The 13,560-nt window shown below is 45.8% G+C and overlaps 1 non-coding gene across 1 annotated transcript; it reads left to right on the top strand.

The window, feature by feature from the left end:
* The first annotated feature begins 11,990 nt into the window (after positions 1-11,990).
* On the top strand, positions 11,991-12,063 carry TRNAS-UGA (transfer RNA serine (anticodon UGA)). Its single transcript has one exon. It is a non-coding gene; the product is annotated as a tRNA-Ser (tRNA).
* The last annotated feature ends 1,497 nt before the right edge of the window (positions 12,064-13,560 follow it).

Below are 13,560 nucleotides of genomic sequence, written 5' to 3'. Positions count from 1 at the left end.
AACCCAGCTTTGTGAGGGGACCGTCCCTCCCGCTGTGATTTGTTAGTTTTAGCAAACGGACACGTCAAATGCATTGTGGGGTACAGATATACAGCGTCACAGTAGAATGTGCAAAACGCACAATCACTGCTTCAGGTAGCACACGCCAGAATATCCATTATTCATATCTTAAAACACATTTTACGACATCAAATAAAATGACATAAATAAATCAAGAGCGAGGGCCCATCATAAATGAACTTTGTACAATCAGAAACCAATATTTAGCATGTGGTTATCGCAAAGACGAATACCCTGATGACATAAATATGCAAAATGCATAGCACTAATTAGCTGATGAACACTGTAGAACGATTCATATCTTTATGAATACGATGATCTGATTATTCGCTTGTTGCTCTAGTGGCTTTGTATTTCGAAAGCATTTGGCATAACATATTTGTCTGTTAACTTACTTATCCTACGAGTTCTTGTTCTGAGGCACGATTAGGGTATAAGGATAAAAAAATGGCAGTACTCACTAGCTTGCAGCGATTATCGCAGTTTGTGTAAAGTTGTATTCCTGCGCTGTCAAGCCAGTCATTTCATTTCGTATGCATCTGGTGGTAATGTTGTATTTAACGTTCTTTTTCGATATGACAAATTGATTGCTGTATGTTTGAAGGTAAACCCACACATATTCGCTAGTGTTCACTACCTGTCGTTCAGAAAGAACAAAAAAGCACGCAATCAGGCATCGCTGGGTACATACGTTTGCCTAATAGCACCAGTCTAGCTAATCCGCTTACAGAAAAGCTCTGCATTTCTTCAGAAACTGTAGCAGTACTACTCCAGAAGCACGCTCCTTCCTCAGCGCTAAACTTGAAACGGCCGCTCACGGCACGTTTTTTTGTGTTGCCGTCAGCCGTACCTGTGGGACGCGGTCATGGTACTAACGCTACATGAGCGCCCGGAGTACCGATGGCTAAATGATGACCAGAAAGTTGTCACAGGTGCAATGTTCAGCATGCAGCTGCTACATACAACTGCTACACATGTTGTGGCTTCTGGAGGGATAAAACGGAACCGCAATGTAAACTTTGTACGTATCGACGCTAAGCGGCAGGCATGTCACATCGCGTGTCAGATGGCCCGATACGACGCTAATGATGACGGTGATGATGACTTAATGGCATTCCCTTTGAAACGTGACGGTGACAAACATTCGCCTAGCCTGCTTCTATAATCAGGTATGTCATAGATGCGTTTTGCTGCATCGATATTTATACACGTCCACAATCTTCTTTCTCAAGACTTATCTATCTAGCTTGTGTCGCTACATATGCAGCTGCTGCATGACCTGCCACCTGGTGCAATAATTCGCAACTGCAATGCAAGGGGCGTATGCATAAACGCTACGTGGCGTGCACCTGACATCATAAGGCAAGTGGAACAATCAAATGCCAACGATGAGGTATATGATGATGATTTATCGACATCCACTTTGAAACGTGGCGGTTACATAGTCACAGTTCTAGCTTCATTTATTCATATGCACAAAATATGTCTTTTTAGCCTTCTTGTATACATTATCGCTGCGCATGCCTTAGTATACCTGCCCAGACTGCGGGTCGGCTAGCAGCTTAGATCACATGCTCGGGCGGTGCCCCTCGTTACGGGGGCCCAATGAAATCACCGAAGAGGAGTGGAGCTCTGTCATCAAGAGTTGCAAGCTCCTCCCACAACTCCGGTCTGTCCAGAGATCCCACAATGCGGCGCTGAGGCGAGCTAGTCGTCCCGCCCCACGTCAGTGCGGTCCGCGATGTTGCTCCAAGGGCGGCACTTTTCAGGACCTCAGCAAAGTCTGTCCGTCTGTCCGTCTGTCCGTCTGTCTGTCTGTCTGTCTGTCTGTCTGTCTGTCTGTCTGTCTGTCTGTCTGTCTGCCTGCCTGCCTGCCTGTCTGTCTGTCTGTCTGTCTGTCTGCCTGTCTGTCTGCCTGTCTGTCTGTCTGTCTGTCTGTCTGTCTGTCTGTCTGTCTGTCTGTCTGTCTGTCTGTCTGTCCGTCCGTCCGTCCGTCCGTCCGTCCGTCCGTCCGTCCGTCCGTCCGTCCGTCCGTCCGTCCGTCTGTCTGTCTGTCTGTCTGTCTGTCTGTCTGTCTGTCTGTCTGTGTCTGTCTGTCTGTCTGTGTCTGTCTGTCTGTCTGTCTGTCCGTCCGTCCGTCCGTCCGTCCGTCTGTCTGTCTGTCTGTCTGTCTGTCTGTCTGTCTGTCTGTCTGTCTGTCTGTCTGTCTGTCTGTCTGTCTGTCTGTCTGTCTGTCTGTCTGTCTGTCTGTGTCTTGTATATATCTTCCGCAACTTTCTGTTATTCCTGAAACCTTCTCTAAGTGTCTTGTACCGCTATTTGTGCATCTGCTACATGACCTTCTACAGGGTACAACAATACACAAGTTCAACGCAAGATGTGCACGAATTGATGCTAAGCAGCGCACATGCCACGTCGCCTGTTTATAGCGCACTTTCTTGCTGTATGCTAGCAAGCACTGGCATGGCTCAGTGGTATACAAACTGACTCGCATGCAGCGGACCTTGGTTTGATCCCGGCGGGAACGGGTATTTCTTTTTCTCCTTTCCGGTGATAGCTGCTGCCTCCACCGGCGGCGGCGGCGGACACCGTGACCAAACGGAACGACCATTGGAATCAGCACATAACAGCTTACGCTACAAAATATGCAAATGCCAATGCCAGCGTCGCTTGGAGATACTCAGATTATTTCTTGCATTTGGCCGAACTTCATAATTTGCCTTAATATTCAGTCAACTTATCAAATACTATAATTATAATAAAATTGGGAAAGAGAAAATTGTGTCGCAACACGAAAAACTACCCGTCTAGTTTTATATTCCACAACTGCAACATAAAAATATTTTTACAAGCACGAAAGAATGCCGCGAATGCGCGAAAAATTGCCGCAAGACTGGCCGATCGCGGCAATTTCCTAGTATTCGCTGCCTTTTTTCAGACTTAAAAAAACATTTTATGTACAAATGTTGAGCAGTACCATATTGGCTATTTCAGAATGCTGCATGAAAACTTGCCTCGCACGGGGTTAGCATTCAGGCATCGACGCCACTTTGGAAAATTGCTGCACTGTCTAAATGAGCAGTTAACAACGAATGTTCATGTAGATATTTTGCACTGAACCCACAAATTACATGTGCTCTCAGGCGTGTAGAAAGTGAGAGGCTGCTGTGCCAACGCTACATGGTTCCTGGTTGCCGCTGTCTTCCTTATTAATTTCTCAATATCAGACAGCTATCCTAAAAGAAACTCAGCACTCCAGCACCTTTCGCAACATTTTTATATTGTAACAACATTTTTTCCTCTTCAACAGGGCGCTAGTAGACGTTGCCGAGTAAAAGGACCCCCACAGAATCAACGTAGAAATGTAAACACTAGCGTAGACACAGATTTTTTCTGCTTGTGCGGTGATATGTACGAGTACCATCTTCGAAATGGCGCAGTGGAAAGATAGTCTATTCGGCAGAGTTAGGTCGTAAGTTTGAATCCGGGCCTAGAAGGCTTTTGTTTATTATTTCCTTCTATTTATTTCACGGCGTAGTCTCCTATGAGGTCATCCAATAGCCGCTTCGTTTGGCGGTGTTGGCTTCGGCAAGTGCCCTTCGCAGCTATCACCAGGAATCGGGGAAAAAATATACCTAACTCAGGCCGGCATCAAACCTGGGCGTTCTGCTTGGTAGTCAGCTACTCTACCACTGCGCCATGCCAGCGCTTGCTAGATGCTGCCGGAAAATGTCCTACATACGCATACCAACGCGCCAAGAGTCACGATGATCATGATTCCTTAGTGGCTACCCCTTCGAAACGGGGCGATGAGAAGTATCCACCTAGCCTGCTTAAGTTGCTGAGTGTGCTACACGTGGGTCCCATACTGGCTTTTTAAAATATATTGTCAATCTTATTTCTCTTCCTCAAAAGCATTCTATCTAGCTTATTTCACTACCTATGTCTCTAAAGAATTCGGTCGTATCAATCTCTTCTCTGCTTTTTTCCACCAGTGCTTCTAAGGCCTTTTGGTTATTCCGACCGCTTAACCGGTTGTTGCTTCCGTCCACGTTATATCCAAGCGCTTATGGAAGGTAAACCTATCCTACGGCTCTCAATGGCTGAATTCCTTGGCATTCAATTAGGACGTGCTGAATGGACCCCAGATTTTCACTGCTCAGTGGACATACCTCTCATTGTTGCAAATGTATACCCCTATATATTTGTGTCTCTGGTGACCAGCTCGATACTCAAATGGTGAGACACTACGTTTATGCTGGTCTACAGTTTCCCTGCTAATTTCCTTCTTCTCATTCTTGTAAATCTCTAAAGCCTTTTTAGTTTCCATTCTTTGCATCCAGTCTCTGTCTTCCTCTATCTTTTTGATGACTCCTGGTTGAACATTTACACCTTCAATTACCCTGCACTTAGTTGCGAATTTTCTTGACTGTCTTCCTCCATTTTGTGCCCACGTCTTTCTGGTACAGACACTTATTCACTTTAGCCCCACATTTATTTGGACTTGCGTTCCTGTGTCTCTCTTTAAAACAAATATTGCTCTGCGTATGCCTGACTTTAAACAGGTTCAACTCATATTGCTATGCACTGCATTCTTTCCGGTTTTATCGTGGGCTCCCAAAGTGAACCATACTATAATTATTTGGGTAAATTCGAACCTGGACATGACATACGATTTTAAACACTGAATAATGTTTGCGAACGTTAGCGCTTGCACCATTATTCCTTTCCAGATTCCACGCACCACCTTATATTTCATTTGGTCCTAATGTTTCATTATTGCTGCCATTTTATTCCCCCTTCATTTTCATATTATCTTGGGCGCTTGAATAAGTGTTTCGTTCGTTTTTGTTTAAGGCAAACTAGTTATATTGCTTGACTATGGGCATGATGTTCACTTTAGAAATTTGACTCGCCATGCCGGCCCTGCGAAAGCGGATGTCCAGCAAAGCTCTTGAAGCCTACAACTGCTGAGGCGTGGGCGGTATGCAATGAGTTTTTTTTACTTGAGAGTAATAGTAGTAATAATAATTTAGAATAACGGCAGTAATAAGAGTAACGGAAATTTTCACAGCACGACGCCGCCTACAGCAGGGCTGCAGGAACGTTGAAATCATTTTCTAGGCTGGTTGATCTAAATGCAAAAGCCTAGAGACGTCACTCGCCACGTCGCAAGCTTCCGCGCTCGCGGCAATATTCTTTCTTGGAAAGCGTATGCGGGGAGCGCTACGTGCTACGAATTGCTTGCACGAGCACATATTATCATCAATTATGCAGTTCGGATGACAATTTTGTGCTTGTTCTTTAGTCAAACGTAACTTAAACTGTGTGCTGGATGCGTTATTCCAAAGAAATTACGCATGCACTGGTTGCTTCCCTTTGCAGGCTGCTTGAAGCCTCTTCCTAACGGGGCTACGAGCCACTGCTCCTGACCGCGCACTGCCGCCCTGATCGGCCCACGTTTTCCCTGACCAACGCGGACACAAAAAGTGCCCACAAACTAGAGGCGAACAGCTTCGCTTTGATATGCACAACGTAATTATTTGGCTCATCATCATTCCCTGATTCTTTCTGTTTAACTTAAGGCCTAGATTCCTTGCTGTGTTGCCCCACATGTTAGCAGGTGCCCGCAAATATCTTGCATTGTCCGCGAGCACACTATGTCGCAGGCATACATCAGTGCAGGGACTAACTGTTGCAGCATTTGTCTATTACTCAAGTAGGATATATCAAACTCTTATTGACTGTTCTCTAGTCGCAATTTCACGGCCTTAACTAAAAGCTTGAACAACGACGGAGACAGAGGACATGCTTGTCTCAGTCCTTGGTTAATTCCTGCCGCTTCCGACTGGACACGCACAGCCATCTGAAGGCGCCTCCACGTAGCCATCGCGACTTTTGGATTGCACTAAAATCAGGAAAAGATTGAACGATTTTTTTTATTTACCAGCGGAACGTACTCAGTCAAATACACCCTGTGACCCGAGTTTCCATCATGAAGGTTCATTGACAAGCTGTAAATACGCAGTGCCACGTGTGCAGTGATCCAAGCTGGCGTCTAGCAGGTTCATTAACGAGGGGCACGTGACTTGTGCCCAATGTCGGTCCAACGGCTAGCTTGAAATCCGGCTCCGTCAACTGAGCAGCTCGATGCTCTACCCAATGGGTCACGCACTCACTACCCGTGGACATATATTGGCGCGAAATAAAGTTAGCCGAGGGCGAACTGGGTGAAGTGAAAAGTGGGTGAAGTTCCTGAGTGATGTTCATCGCGGTTAAATGCAGGCCCTAATAAGCAGCGACGCTATGGGTTCGCATGAATGCAATATTCTAAGAAGCGTCTGAACAGAGTCACTCACCATTTAGCTCTCAATCGTTTAATTTAACGTAAAACTTAGAATAATGAATGCTACTTACAAACTCACACATACTCACATCTATAAGGTTGAGGGTTCCGTCGTCGTCCAACTGAACAGGCGAATTATTTCCATTTGCTACGTGTCGGTTGTAGAGAAAAAGCAGGATGATCAGACGGCCCTGCATTGTGACTAGATGCATAATAGCAGCGATATTTTAGGATCTCATCAACAGTGTGTATATATACATATATCGCTAACACATTACCAATAAGGCATTAAAGCAGATCTGTTCAATATACTGTGATCGTTGTTGCGGCTCCTTCCATTTCAAAGAACAGATTTGCAGAAATCACGTGCGCGTGGTCTGATTCTCGCACGGTAACCTTTAGTAGATACATCCTCAGGACAGAATTTCTATAACGAAGAAAAAGAATACGATAACTTACTGCGATTCTTCGTCACTAATTTATGCGGACTAGAATCACGAGATTCCATCATGGATGCTTTCGAGTCAAGGCTTTGTTACCTACGGAGAAACGCACCTGCGTTTGTGCATTCCAGAAATGAAAGGTCATGCTATATTCAATATGCCAATGACTCGTACAAGTCGCAGAAATTTATTCCAGCTTCCAGCGAAAGCACATTATTCGTTCCTCTGGAAGTATTCGCCTATTTTGCTACGCTTGCGGAAATACCAATTTTGTTTTCGAAGTCCTAATAGTTGTGTGATTTGCTTAGAACCTTAACATAAGAGCCACATGTTGAGAAATGTCAAAAATATTTGTCCCTTTGTTGCAAAAAATGAATCAGATTCATCCGTTGGGTAATATTTCTCGAGTAATATTTCTTTCGAAGTGCTGTTATTGAGAAATTTGCACGCTGAATCCCCATGTTCACGCGAGGGCGCGTCGCGTGGGTGACGAGAGCGGCAGCACCCGGCGCAGGCGCAAGAACCGTGTATTGGCCAATGCCCTTAAATAAAATAAACGTAGCGCCATCTTCTCTCTCCCCCTCTTGCGCCGGCGTAGGCTACCCGTACGTGACACGCTCTCCCAAGACGCTCTCTGCGTTCTCCACTCGCCTTGCTTCAACGCTAAGTCAGCGGCGAGCACATAAAAGCCCGAATCTGTACTCGCAGTCGGCACTCTTTGTCGGCATCACAGATCGCTTGCTAGCTACGCGCCGTCTGCCAAGTACGTATGGTCGCGGCTCCTAACGGATCGACGCAGATAGATGAGGTGCTAAAGAGCGATGACGACTTATAATAATCGGAACGTCATCAGCGAACCTGTTTGCCTACGTACCGTCCCCGCTTCGTAACGTACGACGATACACCCAAAAGGTGTTCTTCGCATACATTCGGGCCAAACAAAGACAACGTCGTGTAATGTACGACATCGTAGACAAAAATCACGAGAGCTTGAAGACGATCTGATTGAAGTCGGGCAAGAAAGCCGCAAATAAACGCAGCGCGAACATGCAGCACTTAAGAAAGCGAGAACCTACCCTGCTGCATGCAACAAGTGGCAGCAGATGCGATTAGTGATTCGTGACGAATCGCTCGCTTGCCTCACCGAGCGGAGATCATTGTGTTGGGTCGAAATCAACCTGGCTGATTCTTTGAAGCCAGACCATCCTCCGTGCCGCGTCTCGCTTGGCAGGTGAAATATGGAGTGGTCGCTTGCTTTCCCTTTTGCTTGTGCTACTCCCGAAGGTACAGCAACACGGCATCACGAACACGGAACTACGACACAAAAGCACTAAGGTGGCGCGAAAGGTGGTGCCTGCGTACGCCGCTCGCAATGCTTGGCACAGCGATGGCGGCGGAGGCAAAAATAAATAAAAAAAGTGCGTCAGGTCGTTCGGCCAATGGGAGGGCCGAGCGTCGAGGGAAGGCGCAGGGAAGGAAGGCGGTGGCAATCTTCAAGAGGTGGCCCTACTTTTGTTTTTCATCGAAAGGCTTTACAATTGCTAGATCAGAACGCCATTAGGCGGCAACACGCGATGTGGCATACGCGCCTGACGCCGAATGTGCCCTGAAGCGACGAGGCATGTGCGAACGCGTTCCGACGCATGCATCTGGTTGGCCCTTAAGATATTGCGATGATTGCCGCTGGCCCAACAAGGTCTCGAGAAAGGACGTCTACCCGCTTCCTCGAATGGGTGGAGGCCTGGATCGTCTCTGCAATGAAAATGCTTCTCATAACCGTCCTAAGAGCGGCTGTTGGCAGGGTCAAGTTCTCGAAAGGGTTCTGGACACCGGATTGGCTATATCATTTCAAATTCACGCCACTTGGACTCTGCGCTGCCGTCGCAACTATATCAAAAGTAATGGACACCGTGTTGGCTGGCCTACAGTGACAGACTTGTCTGGGGTATCTACACAACGTCATAGCCTTCGCTGCTACTTTTGACGAAAGCCTTAGCAAGCTATATGTGGTACTTCGTGCTACCATTGTTTCTACACTCATTCTGAAGCCACAAAAATGCCTCTTCGCCTATAAATATCCCAATTACTTCGGGCACGCTGCCAGCTCTGCAGGCCTTTTTACAAGATCCAGAGAAGACAACTGCTGTCCAAGCCCTTCCGCAGCCCTGAGAAAGAAAAGTGTCTGATGACTTGCCGGCCATCGCGAGTACTACGAGCACTTCCTGAAAAAGTTCTCGTGAATCAGCCGGCTGTTCACACGCCTAACAGAAGAGAACGCCTCGTTTGTGTGGCAGCACTCGAAGAGCAAGCATTTTAGAGATCTTCGGCGTCATCTGCAATACCCTCCCATCTTGGTGCATTTTGACAGCAATTCGGAAACAGAAATGTATACCGGTTCCAGCAGGATCGTCCTCGGCGCCGTTCTTGTTAAGAGGCTGACGTAACAAAAGCATGTTCTCTACTATGCCAGTCACTATTTGTCGAAGGCATAGTGAAACTGTTCTACCAGTTAAAATGGGTGTCTGAGATGGGTATAGGGGGACGCTGAAATTCTACCCAGATATGTATCACAAATGTATTACCGTGGTTACCGTACAATATATTTCATGCTAGCGGTCAAATCTCAAGGACATGTCCTGCCGCCACAGATGATGCAGTTTAAAGCTGCAGGATTTCGACATGTCTAAAGTTTACAAGAATGGAATAAAACTTTCTGACGCTGATTGTCTGTTCGGAACATCCGTTCGAGCGACCACCACCGTGTAAAGACGACGACTCGAGGTTCCTGGCTAGGGTCACCACTTCAGATTTCGCAATGCAACAATGTGTCAAACCTGCGCTGAGTAAGCCTATTGGATATCTTTAAAAACAAAGTGACGACGCGATGGGGAAATACGAAGAGAAGAGCATGACCAAACCATGACGAAGAAAATGCAGTGCCGTGAAAAATCGGCTCGGAAGCGACGACCGGTACGACAGAGCGCCAGAGCACCGGTCCATCGTCTGTTTGCCGGTGGTATGCGGCGATACCATCTATTGGTACCATGTGATGGAAGATCGGTTTAGCTGAGGCAAATAATACAAGTTTTCACATGCTGAGAACGGAGAGTCGACTGGCTTTCTGACCCGATAGGGACAACCAGCCGAGGTAGAGCAGGGCGCAACGACACCCACGTGGAGGCCTAGCCAGGTAAGTGGATTTCGCAGAAACGGGGACGACGTATACTGACAAAATTTCGCAACAAGCCCCCGCTCAGTATGCGGGAGGCTTAAGTGTGAATGACGGAAGAATACACTTTAATGTGGCATGGTGGGCCTCGGTCCGTAATTATTCGAAATGGACAACCATATCGCCACACGACGTAGTAATAAATGCTTTCGCCACTGTTTCGGTCGTGATGTCTTGTAGAGGCGCCGTCGCAGGCAACCTTGACTACCGGTCGACACACGTAACGAGGTACCTGGATCTTGGCAGGGTGGAAGAGGCCCCACCAAGTATAAACGCCCCTGATCGAAATGACTCTCTAGTGGTCAAAACGGTTGCACCGCTGAAAGCGTGTGCCGGGTCAATTTCACGGCTTGACAGGCTTGGCAGCTTCTTGCCCAGCTTCGAACAGCCTTGTTGATCCAGGGCTAGACGAAGCGGTCTGCGATAAGACAATATGTGTCTTTGATGCCGTGATGCCTTAGCCCGTGCAATGAACCGAATATTGGCCGCCGAAACTAAAGGGGCATGAACGGCTGAAGAGCTGCGCCTGCGATGTGTCACATGTGACCAAGGTTGTTACGTAGGAGAGCAGAGTCGGGGTGTTGGCCAGATGGTGATTCATGGTTTTGGGAAGTTGCCACAAGCAAAACACCAGACTTGAAGTAAGGAACAACACGAAGCGGTACGGACAAGTGATGATTTAATGAAACGAGCACCAAGATCAGAGACTTGCGTGCACGAGAAAACCAACGTAAAGACCAGTAAAAAACACAGAGATACTTTAAGCAGGTGTGAGATGCGTATACTAAGAAAACGCTAACAGTCTACTGAGGCACCGAACAAGTATGTATCACATGGAAAGAAACAAAAGCTATTTCTGAGAAACCGCAATTGACGGCGAGCTAAAACAATCACCATCGTTAAAGCGTCGCATGGCTGCTACCTCTATGATGTCCCTTTCCAGCGGGCCATTTCTTTCTGCCAACAATCTCAGAATTTGATAAAGAAGGAGAGCAGCCTAAGCAACTACATCAATGAACAAACAAGTGCGACCCTCCAGCTTTATTCTTACCTCTTTTCTGCACCAGGCGTCTGTGATGGTCACACGCGTGAAAACTTTCAGAAACTTTCCTCTGGGAAATGAACTTGTTCTAGTTGCATATGCGCGGTAATGAAGCACCCGTAGCGGTAGATGACGCTGACGGCCACTTTATATGCAATTATTCACGAGCGAGACATTTCTACGTGGATATCAATTCGTAAAGAAATGAAAGTGCGACGCGGCACGTAAGGTTTTTCACCTCCGTGATTGTTACGTCAATCCTAAAGTTCAGCGGCAATTTTTTGCAGAAGGTCTGCAGCATCTCATGCAGCTGTGCTCGGTTTGACTTTAAAGAAAAAGACTAATTGTATAGTTCTAGAGTATTATTACACTCAATGGGGGGCACCATATATTCCGTATCCATTTGTATTGTGCGCGTTTGTGTCCATCTTATTTGGTACCATGATTTTTAAAGAATACCACACCAGTGCATACAGCATTCAGCGTGAACGTCAGCATTTATACTAGATATATGAGAGAATTGACGTGATAATGGTTCCATAGGTGTTCCACGATGGCTGGACACCGGCCAACACATCAAAATATAGAAAATCGGGTATCTATCATATTTTTCGTTTGCACACACACATGCATATATATTTATATATATATATATATATATATATATATATATATATATATATATATATATATATATATATATATATATATATATATATATATATGTATATATGTAACGTTCTCGTGACGCCTGCGGCGAAAAAGACGTTCCACGTCCGCCGCCAAGGTCTGTGAGTGGTGGCACTGGCTAACACTCCCAGGGTTCTACTAGAACACATAAATACCCAAGAAAGTGGTTGGGAAAACGGCGCCGCGGTAGCTCAATTGGTAGAGAATCGCACGTGAAATGCGAAGGTTGTGGGTTCGGTTCCCACCTGCGGCAAGTTGTTTTTCATCCACTTTAATTTCCATTAATTTATCGTATCTTTATTTCATTCCTTAAACATAAGTAATTTCCCCTATGTTGTCCTTGGTGTCCGTGTTTGTTGGCTTCTTATGATATGACTATATATATATATAATAGGGTGTCCCAGCTAACTTGGACAAATTTTTTTGAAAAAAGCTTATGCGTTCTTCACAACAGGAACCGCGAGGATCTTGTTAGCGTTTCTCTAAACTTTCAGCACCGTTTCCTTGCTCGTCTTTATTTTAGTAATTAGCCGAGATACATTAATTAAGTTTTCAAATGTGGCTTGAAACGTTCAGGCGTCAACAGGGAAGTTGTAAAGCTTCCCAGATATTGCCCAACCCATGTAGTTCGAAAGAGGTAATCTTAGCTTTTTACTGCGGAAAAACGAAAACCCGCGGACTTCCACGTCACACTTCACAAATCCACGTCACAGCGCGCTCTGTGTGCCCGAATGCGCCGCGATTACAGCGCTCTTCAGTATGAGTGATTTGTAATAACATCGGCAGAGCCGCGCCTAGCCTTCACTTACGAGAAAGGGCTTTAACCTTTGCTCGGCTCTGATATTACCGGCAGCGGCTGACGAAGCGCATTCTCGGAGCGCCTTCGCCAGCCCCTGCCGGTAAGGTCAGAGCCGAGCAAAGGTTGAAGCCCTTTCTTGCAAATGAAGGCAAGGCGCGGCTCTGGCGATGTTATTACAAATCACTCATACTGAAGAGCGCTGAGATCGCGGCGTATTCGGGCACACAGAGTGCTCTGTGACGCGGAATTTTTCAAACTCCGCGGGCTTTCTTTTTCCCCAATAAAAACGGCCACGCTAAAATTATCTCTTTCGAAGTACATGGGTTGGGCGATATCTGGGAAGCTTTACAACTTTCCTGTTGACGCCTGAACATTTCAAGCCACATTTAAAAAGTTAATTAACTTATCTCGGCTAATTACTAAAATAAAGACGAGCAAAGAAATGGTGGTGAAAGTATACGCAAACGCTTACAACCTCCACGTTATTTCTGTTGTGAAGAACGCATAGGTGTTTTCAAAATCGTTGTCCAAGTTAGCTGGGCGAACCTGTACATATGTGTGCGCATGTGTCTTGTTGCGTATGTCTGTGTTTGTGCAAGCGATATATATATATATATATATATATATATATATATATATATATATATATATATATATATATATATATATATATATATATATATATATATATATATATATATATATGTATATATATATATTGCAACCTATAAATATGTTCTCGAATATTTTGTGTTCGCGTCTTCGGATTAGACTAATGAACATCGGGCTCCTCGCCGTAGTTTCTTCTAAAAAGGACAGAATACCTCACTAAAATTGGGGCTGCCGGACCGGCATTTGTCAGAGTGAATGGGTCTACATAACCCATTCCTTTTTAGGCATCGGAAAGGGATAAAGTGTACATGCTGTTACACGTGGGAAACGCGTTTTAAC

This window comes from Dermacentor variabilis, chromosome 11 (assembly GCF_050947875.1).
Source record: "Dermacentor variabilis isolate Ectoservices chromosome 11, ASM5094787v1, whole genome shotgun sequence".
NCBI classification, from domain to species: Eukaryota; Metazoa; Arthropoda; class Arachnida; order Ixodida; family Ixodidae; genus Dermacentor; species Dermacentor variabilis.
This window is presented reverse-complemented; position numbering and strand designations above follow the sequence as displayed.